General features: G+C 46.8%; 1 long non-coding RNA gene across 1 annotated transcript in view; it reads left to right on the top strand.

Annotated features, from left to right (window-relative positions):
- LOC142852216 (uncharacterized) overlaps positions 1 to 4,328 on the top strand; it is a 45,615-nt gene extending 41,287 nt beyond the window's left edge. Inside the window, exon 4 of the long non-coding RNA XR_012910941.1 lies at positions 2,691 to 4,328. This is a non-coding gene — a long non-coding RNA (uncharacterized LOC142852216). The remainder of the gene's footprint in view (positions 1 to 2,690) is intronic.
- Positions 4,329 to 13,523: the final 9,195 nt, after the last annotated feature.

The following is a 13,523-nucleotide window of genomic DNA, read 5'->3' as shown; positions in this document are numbered from 1 at the left end:
TGCATGAACAACTCATAGAAGCAGGAAAGACCGCATGGAGGCAGTCCAGGGATTCCATTTTCATAATCAGGTTTCTCTTAGCTGGAATCTGTACTGTTAGCTGTTGCAGGACCTCTAGACCTCCGTTCCTTATGATTACATTGGCCCTGCACCTTTAATGCTATAACTAGATATAAAAATTCATGCTTAGGAGCCATTACCCTGAGGGTTGTTTGGTCACAATATGAGCAGGTACCCACTGCAGCGTCACGGATTTGACAAAATATCAGAGTAAGACTGTTATTTGACTTTGGAGAAAAGTGCATCATGACAAATCCATCACAACATGAAGTAGTGTAAGTTGAAATAGCACTGGATCCATCTAATCTCGTGGGCACTATCTCTAACTCTGTCCTGCCTTCAATCGCTGCAGGACACTTTCATTAGAGTAGACTGGGGTAAAATCATCCAACACTGTAATAGGGCCCAGACCTTAGCACAACTGACTCCACGATGGAAGTACAATTCGGGCCATAATCTCAGTACATTACACAGTACTCACCACCTAATCCATCAAAGTACATAGTTCTGGGGAAGTCTCTAACTGTCCTAACTTGCTATTTGGATTCTGGAGTTCCACATCTGGCTAACTGTCCTAACTTGCTATTTGGATTCTGGAGTTCCACATCTGGCTAACTGTTCTTGTACCTGAAGTATGTCAACCCATGATATGTGTTTTGTGCTCAAAAACTCACCCTGAGAAAGACTGGGGTTGTGAGTGACTCTGACTACCCAGTGTGGTCGCAGCCAGCTAATAAAGACTTCCTGTAGACTTGAGCCTGTATCTAAGTGGTCTTCTCTGGAGGACACACCATAACAATATAGTCTACATTCGATTCAAGTTTTTATATGTGAAATTATCATGTGTAGGTGCGTGTGAGAGTGTGTGTGTGCATGCACGTGTCACAGCGTGTGTTTGTGGAATCAAGAGGACGGCTTTCAGGAGCTGAGTTCTCTCCATCCACCCTGGGCACCAGGGTAGAACTCAGCTTCGCTGGCTTATCAGGCTAGCACTTTCACCCCATCAATCCTGTTCCACACGCACCTTTTCACTAGTAAAATAGAGAGTGGTGTGATCCCTGAACAGAGTGTGGCACATTAGCCAGAAAACATAAAGTTGTGAAGAAACAAGGTGGGGATAAGACACACCTGCAAGATCGGCATGGTCGGACTTGTAATTACAGTTTTCCTGTCGTTCCCTGTCACGTACCATTTGTGTGAAAGATCTTCTGGCCCAGACCCTTCTCTTATATCTAAATATGTTCGTTATAAAAGTACAGGTGGGGGCTAAATAAATGGTTCAGTGGTTAAGAGTACTTGCTGCTCTTTCGGAAGTCCCAGGTTTAATTCTTCAAACTCACCTGATAGTTCACAAATCCCAGGGGACCTGAGCCCTCTTCTGGCTTCCATGGACAGCAGGCATGCAGGTGGTACACAGGCAAAACACCCATACATATTAAAAAAACATTAAATATGTTAAAGAGACAAGAACAAAACACAAAACCTCAAGGTTCAAGCATCGGTGCTGCTGGTAAGGACTTTCTTTAAAGGTCTGAAAATGACAGTCAACATAAAACGACTGCTTCTTCCAGCTCCTCCCTTTTGAGACAGTTTCACTGAGTAGCTCCCTTGGATACTCTTGGTTGTCAAGTTGACTATATCTGAAAAGTCGAAAACCAAAGGTATGTGTATTCCTAAATATGGTTTCTCTTGATTGGGTACTTGAGGTGTGAAGACTTCCCTTCCTTAGCCTATGCAAAGGGCAGGAAGAAGGAGGCTTTGCTCTTTGCCTGCTTACTCTCGCTCTCACTGACCAGTTCATTCCTTCACTGGTATTAGAGCTTACTTCTTCAGGATTCCAGAATACGCTGAAGAGCAGCTAGGCTAGTCAGCCTTGTAAGCCAGACAGCTATTAGATTCTTGGATTTATTGGGCGATAACCATTGTTGGGATAGTCAGACCACATCCTATAAGCTGCTCTAACCAATCCCTTGTGTACTCATATGGATCTATTTGTTACATCAACTCTGTTTCTTTAGAGAACAGTGACTAACACAGTAGCCTAGGGTGGCCTCCAACCCAGGCAATCCCCCTACATCATGCCTCCCAGGTAAGGAGATTACAGGTGTGAATCACGGGCACCTCTACCTTCTTATTAGTTTACACTGAATTTTCCATTTAGGATCTCTGCACATCCAATCAAAGCACAGTAAGCAAGATATTATGAGATTTCTCAGACTATGATAAAAAGGAGGAACTAGACCATTGGAAGCATTCTGTGTTAGACTGCCATTAAACACTTGTGCAAACCTGTGGAATAAATGACCCCAAGTGCAATCCAATGTAAACCATAAGCTTCAGACAATATTAGTGCTACCAGAGTTCAGGAATCTGGACCGCTGTTTTCAGGTTCTTCAAAAATGAAATAAAGGCACGCAGAAATTGCAAGAGTGGAGATCCTTTACTAAAAGCCAAGTGATAGCTCTGATCAGAAGGAAACAGGCTGTCAAGAGTGGCATCAGTCTATAGGAGTGAGGGTGCTCAAGCACCCCACTTATTGTTGAGTTTCATTTTGTGGGGTGCATGAGGAAGAGTTCATGCTTTATTTACCAACCTCACACTTTACTCATTGGACACATATCTTTCTCCAGGTCTGTCTCCAGATAGCCTCTCCCAGAACCAGTGTGATCTTCTTGGGGAAGCTGCTAGGCCCTGTACAAGCATGCTGATTGAACACCATAACCACAGCTTACACAATGAAGAACAAACAAGAACCTTTTATTAAAACCAATATTTAAACTAACACAACATCAAAACATCCAGAAGAATAAAAAGGCTGTTCCTCTGGGGAGGGGAAGCTGGCTGTGGGTCTGGGAATGCCTCTGGGTTGAATTCAGGGGTGATTCTGTGGGGAACAACAGAACTGGTGCTGTCTGTAGAATGGAAATATAGGGGACACTGAGAGAAGCAAGGGGTCCAGGCCATTCTCTGGGGATGTAGGACCCCCCCCAGACAAAATTGCACTGTGTCTGAGCTCCAGCTGCACACACATCTGTCTGGCTTAGTGCACAAGCTGATTCTCGTTCGAGCGTAGCCATCTTCACTGCTGCTTAACAGACTTGGAGCTCTAGATCTGCCGATGTACAACTCTGTCTACAGCTCTCCAGATCTAAGGATGGAGGCAGATGTGCTGCTGATGCGAGCATCTCTAGGAGGGGAAGTGGCAGTGGAGGGACAGGAGGAAACAACGTGCCCAGGATGAGGCCTCTTTCTCAGTCTTTCCAAACACAGGGGAGACCATGTCCACCTGAATTCCCAGATCCCATCGTACAACAAGACATGTGCCCAGGCTAGGGTCCAGTGACTGCTTCTGCAAGGGGGAGCCTCTCAAGGATCCCCCGATCACTTCAGGTCCTGAATCCTCCTCACAGAGTGTCAGTCACCTACCTGGGGCTTCCTCATCCACTTTCCTCTGAATCACCAGCCACTTCTGCCTGCAACTTGAATGAAGCTCATGGACATGAACAAGAAGATCTAGTAGGGCTTGTTCAAAATCACGTAGGTTTTCCCTTGTTCAGAATGGACAGGTCTGAGGTCTTGAAAGAATCCTCAGGGAACTCATCAATCCAGGCGTCCAGGAGCATACAGATGGTGCTGGAGGAAAGGCACAGACAGTACAGTCGGTGGCCTGGACTTTCCTTTGCCACCCTTTCCAGACTCCGTTCATGTGAGATTGCAGGAAGAAGATATCCAGCCCTTACTCATATGAGTACAGTGTGCAGGGCTGTGAGTTCCATGGGAGCAGGGAGATCCACACACCCCTTGCTCAGGCTCTAATGGAGCACAGCTGACCAAGCCTTTGTAAAACTCTGAGACCTAACAACTACACATGCACGTACTAGAATGTTGGAGATTTTCCATCTCCCTGAGTCCTTGTGAATGTTCTCCAAATAGAACTCAGTTATTGGAATTGGGGCAAGATAACCCTTAGGTGTTGACTCAGTTCCTGGTGTTTCAACTTAGTCCCTGGGAAAGGGGCAAAGTAACCCTCAGATGTTTCCCTCTTACCTCAACTGGTCTAGCAACCACTCTCCAGCCAATTATTGGTAATAGCCCTTTAAATAATCCAATCATGATAGTTGAAGAACAATTCCCAGACTTCCCCCTTGTTTCTGTGGCTTTTTGCTTTAAAAGTAACCTGTACCAGCTATTTTGGGTCTTTCTGGCTTCTTGAATGCTGAAAGACCCTGTCAAGGCAAAATTAATAAAAATCCTCATGCTTTTACATCAACTGTGGTGTGAGAGACGGTCTCTTGGGGTGACTCCTCCTGGTAGTTGGACTTGAGGGTCCACCACCTTCATGACATGGACTGAGATGAGGGGAGAGTCTCACAGGGGCACCGGATGCCACAGGCTTTCACCATATCCCCACTTCTAAGGACCCGGCCCATGCAGTTCTTGTTACCCTCCAGGCAATGCTTAGACCTCAGTATAGTATAGAAATCAGGAGTGTAAGACCCAAGCATCGGCCATCCCTTACCCTTAGAACCCAAATGAGCCCACTCATCCACTCTGGAGAGCCAGGATCTTTCTCTTGTTGTCAAGCCCACTTACTTCTTCACTTCTTCATCCTCCTCGCAGTCAGGACAGAGTTTCCATACCTGGAGGAGACCAGAAAGGATGTCACCTGTAGAGTTCCATGTACCTTCCTAAAAGACATCTAGGGAGCCTGCTGATTCCTGGAGCAGAATCAAAGCCCAGAGCCTGGAAGTTCTGTCTGCTCTCAGGTTATTAGTTCACCTGCCTACAGGAGGTGCTTCAAATACGTTCGTATGGTGGGTGATCGCAAGTATGTCTACCCAGACATCTCAATGGATGCAAGGCCCCTCGTATTACCCTCCACAGGTCTTCACCCAAGACACAGCTCTATCTGGTACTCCAATATGAATTCTAGAACCTCCTTTACAATGGGAGAAGTGCTTTGGCCAAGGCTTCAGAAAAACTGGGCTAAGGATAGAGGACACTCACACTCACTAGGATCTCAGCTGTGGGCACTGCAGTCCCTAGGGCACAGACTGGAGGAAGCAATGTCTGCCTTCATGCTGTTAGCTTCTGACAAGACTCTTAAGTGAGTAGGCTCAGAGAAAGGCAGAGTGCTCCCTATATACAGCAAGAGAATCTGAGGCCTCTGAGCTTGGAGGTGGGCACTTACTTGAAGAGCAGGTCGAGCGTCTGGTGGATGGTGGTATACCTTGGGTATATGCACAGGAAGGCAATGAGAAAGGAGCGGTTCCCACCCTGCATGGAAGTCTCCAGGTGATCCACCACCTCTTCCAGCGTGTTGCAGCGGGATGTTCTACCAGGCTCCTTCGGGTCCTTCGGGGCAGACTCCTCAAGCTGAGGAGAGATCCAGGTGGACGGTTCAAACAGGCACAGGACTGCAGCCTTATGATTGGCTATTATCATTCCAAGTTTCCCTGAACCTTGACAGTGCCAAATACCAAGAGTGAAATTTGGGAAAGCTGACATTTCAGAGTGGTTACCTGGTCGGTGTGGTTCTGGCCCTGGATTCCCTGACTCAAGTTTGTTTCTTTCTGGCCAAATGGCCACAGGTGTTGGAGCCACAGGTGAACGCTCTCTGGGCACCACCATGGCCTCCACCATGATCTCCACTTTTGCCTTTCTTGAGGTCTGAGCCTCCAGTAATCCCAAAGCAGCACAACAGCATCCAGCTTTCTCTACTGTCTCAAGACAAGTGAGCCTGCTGTGCTGACCCTGAGCCATTGGCTGCTTGCTTGCTGGGTTCTGCACTGTGATGTTGTTGTTAATGAAGTAAGGTCACTCCCAGGGTCCCCTCGCCTGAGTCTTCTCCTCACCCAGGGCTTTCCTAAAAGTCTCCTCGGTCCCCGCCCTCCTCCCAGGTGCATTGCTTGACACAGGTACCCAGGTGCTTCCCATTCCACTGCTCCTAGGGTGCACTGCTTGACACAGGTACCTAGGGATGTCTGGGTACAGGAAGCACCCCGGCTTTGCAATCTGAGCCCACATCTGTCACCTTAATTCTGAATTCAATCCTGATTTCCCCAGCACACCATAAACCCTTGCCATGTTGCCTTGCTTCTAGGCTACTTTGTGTGTGTTCTGTGTGAACTATGAGCACAAATCATGTGTGTGTGTGTGTGTGTGTGTGTGTGTGTGTGTGTGTGTGTGTTAAGATTTCATGAGGAACTACAGAGTGTGACTCTTTTATCTTTTTATCATTTTTTTCAAATTTTTTTTTGTTTCATCTTGTTTTGAGACAGGATTTTTTTGGTATAGCCCTGGCCGTCCTGGAACTCACTCTGTAGACCAGACTGGCCTTGAAATCACAGATATCCACCTGCTTCTGCTTCCTGAGTACTGGGAATGAAGGCGTGCACCACAACCTGGGCCCAGAGTGGGGCATCTGTATAGTTATATATAATCGTGCACTTTGTTGAATAAAGTGCATTTGTGTTCGTTCTTCATTTAATCTTTGCTATGGTTTTGTTTGTTTGTTTGTTTAAATTTTACAAACTCCTTCAGCTCGCTGCACCTAGACATCACTGATGTTGCCTCCTTTATTCTGAAAGTTTGCCAGTTAGGGAAGCAGTGCAGGCAATGACACTTGGGAAAGATCCAGATGGGAGGCCTGGAGCCTTCAGCAACTCCTCCCCACGTCCCATCTTTCCCAATGACTGCTGAGCTGCGCTACTGCCCCCGTGTGGAGGAAAAGGACACAGCAGGCGAGAACACCAGTAGGACACCTTTGGTGCCCTGGGATTGATTACTTTAAGAATAAGAACACCTGAGGCTAGATTTCCCCAGGTAAATTGAAATGACACAGCGTGTCCCACAAATAGGCACAAGTACTACATATCATTCAAACATGAAAATGACTTCAAATGAACATTAAAAAGTCCTCAAAATACCTAAAATATCTGATAAAATATCTAAAAAGCACAAAATATTGTTGAGGAAACGGAAACCTGCAGACAGAGAGACTTGGTTCAGGAGTTTACAAATTAGTTAATAAGATGTCAGTCTCCCCAGATTCATTCCCAGCAGGACACTGGGCCTCTTTTCCCATAACTGTCCCATAATTCCCAAGGAAAACTGCCCGTAGAGCTCAGGGGCAGAGCACTTGACTGACATGGGCCAGAGCTATGTTATGATCCTTGAAATAAAAATAAAACAAACAAAAAAGCCCTCTTTTTGCACAGTGACAAACGTGTTCTCAAAGGGGAATTCAAAGGAAGCAGGAGCCTTCCTTTTCTGATGTGTTGTGTGTTGCTGCTCACCACAGTCTTTGGACGGGATGCCCGCCAACCTGTGGATGCCCGCATGCCCAAGAACCATCATCCTGGATGAAGGCAGAACCAGCCGTCTCTGGCCTTTCTTGATGTAGGGCCACTGTGGACGGCAGCCATTCTCCTCAGACATGGCTGAGTGAGACAGCTCCCCTCACTCCCAGGGCTCTTGATCTGCTCTCTGTGCTGTCGGTCACACAGAGGTTCCAGAGAGGAAGTTGTCCCTGCACTCTGGTGACATCTCCCATGGTGACAGCCTTAGAGCTTTCTGAAGACTCTGTATCCTTTGAGACATCTGGGCCAGTTTCAGCACTAAGGACGCTGTGTCCCTGGTTCCAGGCAGGGTCACTGTGGGAAGCCAAGGAGCCTACAGATAACCTGCTCTGACCACTCAAGCATCACATCTACAGCCTGCTGGAAGCCACAGGCCCAATGCTCCCTCCCCTCTCCCTATCCAAGCAAGGCCTTAGAGTCAGCCCTACTTCCTGGCCCAATGTAGATCTTTGGATAAACACCAGACACCACGCCATCAAGCCCCTCAGGATTGCTCTCGTATGCAGAGTCTAAAAGCCTCAAGATGACAGACCCAAGGGTTCGCAGGTACACCTCCACCCATGTAGTCAGGACAGTTACACGACAGTCTTGCTGTACACATGAACCATCCTGCCAGTCACATGACCTAACAGGGACACCCGAGTGCTCTTACATAATCAGATCCCTGTGGCTGGTGAACCCAGATCATAGACTTTATTTACAGCAAACTCACAGCACAGCAGAAAGCAAATCTTGGACAGCAGTGGGATTGACCTCTATATGGGACCTCAGGACACTGGTACCCTAAGCTTCCTCTAGCTGATGGTCCTACTACCCCGTGGGTGCAGCAGCTGGAGGATGCCCTGATGACTGGAGATGCGGTAACAAGAGCTGCTGTCTCAAGACTCGCTGGGCACTAGCGAAAGCACTTGCTCCCAGGCCTTCCGCCTCCTCAGTCTAATTACCTGTTCTCTTTGTTTCCTTCTATTCAATTTGTTTGTTTGTTTGTTTGTTTTGGTTTTTCGAGACAGGGTTTCTCTATGGCTTTGGAGCCTGTCCTCGAACTAGCTCTTGTAGACCAGGCTGGTCTCGAACTCACAGAGATCCGCCTGCCTCTGCCTCCTGAGTGCTGGGATTAAAGGCGTGCGCCACCATCGCCCGGCTCGACTGTGTCATCTTATTTGGGGTCCTGTGTGTTGTTTCACTGGACGTCTCCTTGGATGTCAGGAGAAGGTTGTCTCTCATTACATCTCTGTAGTGTAATTCGAGGTTTGGCATGGTGAGAGCTCTAGCAGAACTCTCTTCCCTGGATCACCTTGGTGATTGTTTGCCTTCTGTGGTTCCATATGCATTCCCAGATCTTCCTCTTTTTTTTTTTCAGTTTATAAGCCTGTGAAATAAGGATCAGAATTTTGTTTTGTTTTGTTTTTGTTTTTTATTTTTTGAGACAGTGCTTCTCTTTGTAACGGTCCTGACTGCCCTGGAACTTGCTCTGTGGACCAGGTTGGCCTTGAACTCAAAGATCCACTTGCCTCTTCCTCCAAAGTGCTAGGATTAAAGGCGTGCACCAACACTGTCCAGTGATGTCAGAATTTTGATAGTAATTTCCTGGAACTGTAGATTCATTTTGGTAATATAGCCATTTTCATAACCTTAGTTCCACCAACCCTAGAGCAGGGAAGGGCTTTTCAACACACAGTATCTTCTATGACTTCCCTGTTCAATGTCTTAACATTTTCCTTGTAGAGACTTTCTCTTCTTTGGGTAGATAAATTCATAAACAAATTTTTTGGAGTCAATTTGAATGGGATATTTTTCTCAACTTCTTTATCTGAGAATATATTTGAAATCTGGGTTTTTTTTCTTTAATATTGATTTTGTATCCTGCAACTTTCTTATGTTTATTAGGTCCAAGGATTTTCTAGTAGATTTTATAGGGTCCTTAAGCAAAGAAGGCTGTCACCTGCAGGTAGGGATGGTTTGGCTTCTTCCTGTCCTGTTTCCATCCCTGCTGTGCCTTTCTCATGTCTAATTGCTGTAGCTATGACTTCTACCGCTACAGTGAACCAGAGAGGGACCAGTGGGCACCCAGGCTTCATTGATTTTAGAGGACATGCTGTTTGTTTCCATTTACTATATTGTTACTTTATTATTTACAGATACATTCTGTCTATAATTAAAGTCTCCAACACGTTATGAAACATGTTAAACTCCGTCAAATGTCTTTTCAGCACTCAATTGAACACCGCGGTTTCTCTTCTTAAGTTTATTTAAATGGAGTGTTACATTTCTTTTTTTCTCTCAGGAGCCTTTGTTTCATCCTTTTAGTGAATATTTATTTTCCATAATCTATTAAATAATTTAATATCCCCAAATTGCTATATTTTGTGTTGGTTGCTTTGTAATAAATATTGGCTTTTTGTTATACATCTTTTTAGCTTTTTTAAGAGGGCTCCACTTCTCTGGCATTAGGGAAGACATCGGCCTTGCTGGGTAAAGACTTTTCTTTTTGTTTTGTTTTTTTGTTTGCTTTTGTTTTTGGAAAGGGGGCCCCACGGTGGCTCTGGGGTAAAGACTTCTAATGAGCTGCTATAAGGGTCACCCATGCTCCTTTCAGTAACCAATAAACTCACTGGTTGCTCTTCTGAAAGATCCACCACAGAAAATCACTCAGACATAGATTCAAGCCAACAGAAAGTTTTCCCAGTAGGTAGCCCTAAGCCTTTCTCAGGGTGAGCTTTCAAACACAAAAACCACATCCTGGGTTGACATACTTCAGCTAGCAAGAACGTTAGCTGGAACCAGAACTACAGAAGACAAAAAGCAAGGTTCGTCCACTTACAGACTTTCCCAGAACTGTGAACTTTGACGGATTTAGGAGGCGCTGTCTAAATTCTGAATTTTACAGCCTGAATGGTACTTCCACCATGGATCAGTTGTGCTGAGGTCTCGGAGCCTGCTACAATTTGTCAGGGTGCACTTTGGTGGAATGGAACTTTAGTTTGTCACAGGAACCTTACAAAAAGGGAGTGGACATTGTTTACCCCATGCCACCCCTAGGGATGTCAGGTCTGAGCTGATGGGTAAGAACAGGGAGCCCCACTTGGGCCTCCTTAACAGATCTGGACTATTCCTTCAAGAATCCACAGTGTTTCCGTCTACCTAACTCTAGTATCAAACTGCCCATGCCAGTGTTGGAAATATTACAAGGCCAACATGGGTCTACCAATCGCTGGCCTCCCTGTTCACCCAATGTTGACAGAGGTTTCTGTTCCACCTGGTCCTGCAGCCATTCAGTTCCAAAGAAACACACAGAGATCTACATTAATCATAAACTGGTTGGCCTATTAGCTCAGGCTTTCTATTAACTCTTACATCCTACATTAACCCATAATTCTTGTCTGTGTCAGCCACGCGGCTTGGTACCTTTCCTCAACGAGGCATTCTCATCTTGCTTCCTCTGCCTCTGGGTAATGACTGCAGACTGAGTCTTTCCTCTTCCTAGAATTCTCCTGTTCTCATCTCCCTGCCTATACTTCCTGCCTAGCTACTGACCAATCAGCGTTTTATTAAAACAAGTGACCAATCTTTACAAAGTACAAGACCATTGTCCCGCTTTCCCCCCACAGCTTCTCTCTCCTTCCTGCTGCTCAGTTTGTTTCTGGAATCCTGTGCCATGCTGGTGAAGGAGACAGGCATGACCATGTTTGGAGTATGCTTGGTTTATGACCTCTTCTCCACAAGCAGGACAAATTGAGCAATTGGGTGATCTGTCAGCACAGCCCACAGCAGCCAGGGAACTCCCACCCCTCCTCTCAGCATGCCCACCCCCTCCGTGAGAGCAGAAAGCAGAAATCTCCCACACAGAGATCCTAGGGGAGGCTGCCATTCACCATTGCCATTCAAGAGCTCAGGCTCCCTGTGTCTCCAGGAGCAGTGTGGTCCCTGACGAGGTAGCTGGCAACATGGGCAGTGCTGATGTGTTAGCATGTCTGCTGTTCCTGCTGGCCTTTCTTGAGTCTGGATCAGAGCTGTGCAGAGCAGCAACCCAAGGCCAGTCCCTGTCATCAGAAAGATGGCCCCAAGGCAGACTTACATCCCAGTAGCCTTTCTGTTCGAAAGGCACACCCAGCAACAGTACCCCACAAGTTCCCCTCCTTAGCCCCAGTCCAGATCCCTGTCAAGCCTACTTTGGGTGACTGCCAATTGCTGGACTACGGGTGGACTTGGGATACCTCACCCTCCATAAGCCTATAAGGCAGTGGTTCTCAACCTGTGGGTCACAACTTTTTCATAGGGGTCTCATATCAGATAACGTGTATAATGATTTGTTGGAGTATCCTGCATTTTTTTAAGATTCATTTATTATTTATTTATTAGTATTTATCATATAGACAGTGTTCTGTCTGTATGTTTGCCTGCACACCACAAGAGGGCATCAGATCTCTTTGTAGATGGTTGTGAACCACCGTGTGTTTGCTGGGAATTGAACTCATAACCTCTGGAGGAGCAGTCAACACTCTTAACCTGTGGGCCATCTCTCCAGCCCAGAGTATCCTGCATTTAAGGTTGCAGTTCACCATGTCTCTCTGAGCTCAATGTAATATAGAACTCCCTTTCTTAGCAGGAATCCTTCTCCACCTTATTGGATAGTGTCTCCAGGCCCCATGCCTGATGCCTGACCTTATTTGTAAGCTGTCCCTGAGCTTGGATGCCTGACCTAAGTGTAACCTTTGATACAGTTCCCTTCAAATGCTCTCCACATGCCACCCATATGCTAACTAGGTGTGTGTCCACCTGTATGCTAGGATCATACTGCCAAACACAGATCAGGTGCTGTCCCCATCCTACATCTTCCCCACACCCTGAAATAAAGTTGCGCTGTCTCACTGAAGCTAACTTCCGGAAGGCCATTTTCCATCATACTCTGCACGCTGCCTTTGCCCCCTTGGTCCTCTCCAGCTGGTGACTAGCAGACCTCGAGGAAAAGGTTCACAACAGTAGTAAAACTATAGTTATGAAATGGCAATGAAAATAATCTCATGGTTGAGGACACCTCAATATGAGGGACTGTATTAAAGGATTGAAGCATTAGGAAGGTTGAGAACCACTGCTTTTTTTGTCTATGTTTTTTCAAGTTTCTCTGTATAGCCCTAACTATCCTTGCTCTATTGCCTGCCTCTGCCTCACAAGTGCTAAGCGGGTTTGTACGAGTCCACCTGTGTTAAGGTTGTTAGCTCGGTGTCTTGTGGGACCGCTAGTAGAGGGAGTGGGGTGTCTCTGACTCTTTCACCTGCCCTTGGGACCTTTTTCTTCCTCCATGCCTCATGCAGCCTTGACATGAGGGTTTGTGCCTCGTCTTATTGTAACTTGCTATACCACGTTCAGTTGCTATTCTTGGGAGGCCTGCTCATTTCTGAAGGAAAATGCAGGAGGAGTGGATCTAAAAAAAGACTTTTTATTTTTTATTTTGTGTGGGTGTGTGCAGGTAACCATGACCAGCAAAGGCCAGAGGCACTGCGTCCCTCTAGGGCTGGTGTCACAGCTGGTGAGCCGCTTGATGTGGGTGCTGGAAGCTGACCTCCAATCCTCTGGAAGAACAGTTTGTGCTTTTAATGAGAGCCATCGCTCCAGCACCAGCATCTAGTTAACAAGACACCAGAACACACTAAAATCCCAGGGAGCATTAAGGTTCCACAAATTGAGAAGAGGAAGAATCTCATGGTGGAGGGGTGATGGCCTCCACCAGTGGGGAGCCTATGACTGGAAGCTGCTTCTGTCCCACCATCTCCTCCAGAACTTCCCAGATTCCTTGCCTACATCTGACCCAAAGGCCGGGCTAGAAAGACCCAGGGTGCAGCTGGCTCTGGTGCTGTGGCTCACACAGGCCTATCCTCGGTGCTTGTTGAGACAGCTGGGTGAGGGCCTGCGTAGACGCAGGATTAAAGTGGGAGGAGAGGGAGGAAGCCATGAGTGAGGGGAGGGCAGAACATGCTGTGTGGTGAGTCCAGGGGGAGGTGACCTCCAGAGAGGGCCTGGGGTCAGGACTGAGTTAGGACCGCTCACCTCCCTGGAGCTCACACTCATGTCCCCGCCTTAAAAATAATGCGGTCACTGGGCAAC

This window comes from Microtus pennsylvanicus, chromosome 6 (assembly GCF_037038515.1).
Source record: "Microtus pennsylvanicus isolate mMicPen1 chromosome 6, mMicPen1.hap1, whole genome shotgun sequence".
Taxonomy (NCBI): domain Eukaryota; kingdom Metazoa; phylum Chordata; class Mammalia; order Rodentia; family Cricetidae; genus Microtus; species Microtus pennsylvanicus.
This window is presented reverse-complemented; position numbering and strand designations above follow the sequence as displayed.